A 4717-nucleotide genomic window follows, 5' to 3' on the forward strand; every position below is an offset into this window, starting at 1 on the left:
AATTGGGTATGGCGAAGAAGTTTGGCAGGGAAGGAATCCTTAAACACTTGACATATGTTTTCATTATCATGAAGACAAACTAAAACTGAGAGAAAAAAAATGTGTTACATTTGTGGTGCTGGGAAGCCGGATGGCTGTGAATGACTCACATGAGAGACAGAGAGGTGAGGCAGAAACATGCAGCTGCTTATTTTGCTTGTAAGTCAGCTACCCAGATGCCTTCTCACGTTACATTCAGTATGTAACACACAGGGAAGCCTGACAGCAATCTGTAAGGGTCAAAATATACATGAATACATAACATATCCCCCCGCTTATCTTAAAGGTTTCTCACCTTCCCATACACAGTCCAGCTACTGAACTATTAACATTCAATGGAGCACTCATTAAATTCAACAGGCAACAAAAGACATTTATATAAACTAGAGAAAGAGGCTAGAATGGCTCTATTTCCGGACATAACCCTAGGGATTATAACCCATATGCTGAGGGTTAGTCACTAAACTAGACTGGAGGCCGCCTGTTCCTGTGAATGTACTAACAACCTGGGGATGTTGTGGAAGTCATTTTATTTCTTGGTGGTGTATGTATAGATCTGAACTTGGGTGTTGCATTGCCAGTAGGGGGCACCACCAGGTGATGGATGAATGGCCTTGCTGATTAAGGACTGGTGTGTGATGATTCTGACTGCCAAGCAGCTCACATAGACCATCTGGGGATGGAGGCCGCATTACAGGAGCAGTAGAATTTGAGAGGGTTTTGATTGCAAAGGCAAGGTGCCACTTTCCTTTATACTATTAAAAAGCTTATTGAAAGCAGTCATATCTGTGATTTTTTTTTGTATTTGTTTAGGACCGGATGATGCAGTTAGTCTGTTTCAGATGTTCCACCATGAACAGGGTGGCAAGCTTCCTCTCAGGTTTCATTTCGAGACCTTTCAGTTCTGCTTCCACCTCTTCCACAGACAAAACCACTCCGCCCATGAACTCCAGGTTCTTCTTGTTGGCAGTGAGACTGGACAGCAGTGTTTTCACACCACATTTCCCTTTCACAGTATTTCTAAACTATCAACCTTTTTATTAATCTCCTTATTATCTTCTCGTGCTGGAATGGAAACAAAAGTAGTTTCCAAGCTGTGAAACGAGAGTTGAGATCCTTTGGTCCAGACTAGCAAGTCTCTCAAGTTCTTCATGTAGGGTAGGCCGTAGGCTACTGGAGCGACAATCTGTAAGTTATTTGAAAGCCATTGACTGAACTGGCTGGATGACACTGATTCTTCACCAAGCACCTCATCAATCATCAGTGCTAGTCCAGGTACACTTGTTTCATGTTGAAGAACTCACTGGAATCAAGGTTCCCCAATGAGGGTTCAGTCAAGACTGCTTCTCATGGAACTTCTTGCTCAGCTTCTGATGCAGAAGCAGTAGGTATCTCTTCTTGGGCAGCACCATTGCATTCTACACCTTCTTTAAGGGTTTCTGATTGCTTCCTCCACCCCCTTGTCCATCTTGGATTCTCCAATAACACTTTATCAAAGCCTGTCAGCTTTACTGTTTCTGATTGACTAGTAGGGCCAGAGAAAACCATTGTGGTTCCTTTTCAGTATAGGAATCACATCGCCTCTGCTCACCAAAAATGTGTTTACCATCACCAAACTCTCTCCTAAAGCACTTTTCCTCGAAGTCTCATTTCCTTCCTTCTTGAGCATGTCTGTCACGCAAGTCTCTGTCTCTGCCATCACGATCAAAGGTTCTTGGTGTTCAAATTTTCCCACAAAGATTTTCTTTTTCTTTTTTTTTAAATTTTATTTTTATTTGGATAAGGAATTCACAATTATCATGTACTTTTTTCACACATATAACCTTTTCCATTTTTTTATATGTATAAAACTACAATTATTTATACATTCTTAAGTACACATTGAGATGATATAAAAGGAAAATAAACATTTAAATAGATTAATTATGTACTGTGGTAAATCTAACCTATTAGGCTAAGTAATGAAATTAGTTGTTAAGAAAAATGGTAATAATAGTTTCCATACAACCCTTCTGGACCATTTCCACTGGTCCAAAATGTTGCATACAAGCCTATATACCAACCATTGTAGGCGTTTATATCCCAATTTGTTCGTGCTTGTTCCTGCCCGCAGACATAATTATCCAATCCCTATGTACTTATTTACTTAATTTCTTCATTTTTTTTTTATCCCTTTCCCAAATCTTTCCCTTTACTTGTGTTAATTCTCTATTTTACAAAAAAAAACAAACATTTAGACTAGGGGTGCTTACGTTAGCAATATTACTGTGTTGATGAGAAGAGCAATATAAATCATTAGGAGAGTCATCTAAAGTCTGCTCGCATTGGGGTTATATATTCAATCCATTTATTCCAGATTTGATAAAATGTTTCTTTTTGAGTTCTCAGGGAGTGTCAACTTTTCCACTTTAAATATTTCCAAGATAATTTCGTACCAATCTTCTAATGTAGGTGGTATTGGATTTAGCCATTTTCTAGTGATTGATTTCTTACTTGCCGCTAAGAGGGCCTGCAGCAACTTTATATCTTTCTTCTGTTCAAGGAACAATACATGCCCCAAATAGAGCATCTCAAAGTTCAGAGGTATCTGGGACCTAAGTACCTTAACTAATATTCTATGAATACTTTCCCAAAATAGACTTAATTTAGGGCAATCCCAGAAAATATGAAAATGATTTGCCTCCTTGGAGCCGCACCTTCTCCAACACATCACGTTTGTATCTTTATATTTTTCCTGATATGGGGTCTTGAAGTATCTTATAATGTTTTTCCAACAATGTTCTCTCTAAGTCAAAGAATTAGTCGAGGACCATTGAAAGCTGCAGACTTTCCCCCAAGCCTCCTCTGAAAGTACCAACCCCGCTTCTTTCTCCCACTTCTCTTTAATATACAGTGTATTTACATTTTTAGCATGGGAGAGTGCATTATATAGGCGAGAAACTGATTTACTAAGTATTGAACTGCAAGCCGAATTCAGAATCTTGAAAAATTCTAATTCTACTGTTGATAGGTCTGTATATCTACAACTCTGGTTAACATAGTTTCGTATTTGAAGGTACCTAAAAAAGTCATTATGTTCTAGGCCATGTTTGTCCTGCAGGATTTGGAAACTTTGTAATACTCTTTTATCTATAAATGAGAGGTAGGTTGTAAGACCTTTCTTTATCCATAGCTCAAACCTTTTATCTCCTCTGTTGGGAAGGAATTCGGTATCATATGCACACCATCTAAAGAGTTTTCCCACAAAGATTTTCATTCTTTTTATTGTCCAATGGGCTTTCAGTTATTAACTATTGGAGGTGTTGGTCACATGATAGCCATCCCAAAGCCTTGGCGCTGAGGACTGAGTACAGCATCAAGATCTGCTTCCTTTATTCTCCCTTGTGGATCTGCAATTCTTTGCTGGAGAACTGCTCTCTCCAAATCTGAAGCATAGTCCTTCTTCGTTCTATCCAGTGACAAACTCCTGCCAGATAGAAAGGTGCATGTCAGTTTTCAGGGTCCCAGATGCCTTCACTGTCATACTTTCCCAAAAGAAATGCCAGTCTCTGCTTTACATATGGGTAACTCTTTGATTTCTAGCAGTTTTTCCTTGGAATATCTATGTGGTTTCTTCATGCCACACATTTTTATTGTATTGTTTAATTGAACTTTTCTTTCAATCCATTCTTTTTTATCTATGCCACACCGAGGTTCAACAGTACCTCTGTCACTCGGCTAACAACCCAGCCTTAACAGCCAGCTTAATAGTGACACTGCGCCATTCTCTGTAAAATACTTCTGCGTCTTTCTTCAGCAGCCCTTGGAGACCAGTGCACCCACCAATCAAATGTGCTTTGTGCCTTTTGAGTTTGAGCTGCTCCAACCACCAGTGGCCCAGAAGCGATGGATAACTATCTTTAACAACTACTGTTCATTAATCTCCACTGTGACATGTACCACTCCCTTCACTGGAACAACCTCACCAGTGTAAGTCTTTAAAGTCAACCTTGTCCCTTCCGGGGTGAGATCTGCAATTTCTCCTTGTAAACTGTTTCTGACACCAGCGATACTGCAGCCCCCCGTGTCCACCTGCTACCACACTGTGGCTCCATCCAGCCACGGAGTCACCCAATAGCTACCTTTATATCCTGAAACAGATAAACATACAACACTTATATGGTTAACAACAGGAATTCTGCAGATGCTGGAAATTCAAGCAACACACATCAAAGTTGCTGGTGAACGCAGCAGGCCAAGCAGCATCTGTAGGAAGAGGTGCAGTCGACGTTTCAGGCCGAGACCCTTCGTCAGGACTAACTGAAGGAAGAGTGAGTAAGGGATTTGAAAGTTGGAGGGGGAGGGGGAGATCCAAAATGATAGGAGAAAACAGGAGGGGGAGGGATAGAGCCAAGAGCTGGACAGGTGATAGGCAAAAGGGGATACGAGAGGATCATGGGACAGGAGGTCCGGGAAGAAAGACAAGGGGGGGGGGAGGTGACCCAGAGGATGGGCAAGAGGTATATTCAGAGGGACAGAGGGAGAAAAAGGAGAGTGAGAGAAAGAATGTGTGCATAAAAATAAGTAACAGATGGGGTACGAGGGGGAGGTGGGGCCTAGCGGAAGTTAGAGAAGTCGATGTTCATACCATCAGGTTGGAGGCTACCCAGACGGAATACAAGGTGTTGTTCCTCCAACC

At 41.0% G+C, this 4717-nt stretch overlaps 1 pseudogene; it reads right to left on the reverse strand.

Moving 5' to 3' along the window:
• Positions 1 to 730: 730 nt before the first annotated feature.
• LOC134352892 (eukaryotic translation initiation factor 4E transporter-like) lies at positions 731 to 1685 on the reverse strand (annotated as a pseudogene).
• Between the last annotated feature and the right edge of the window lie 3032 nt (positions 1686 to 4717).

The sequence above is a fragment of the Mobula hypostoma genome, chromosome 1 (assembly GCF_963921235.1).
Source record: "Mobula hypostoma chromosome 1, sMobHyp1.1, whole genome shotgun sequence".
NCBI classification, from domain to species: domain Eukaryota; kingdom Metazoa; phylum Chordata; class Chondrichthyes; order Myliobatiformes; family Myliobatidae; genus Mobula; species Mobula hypostoma.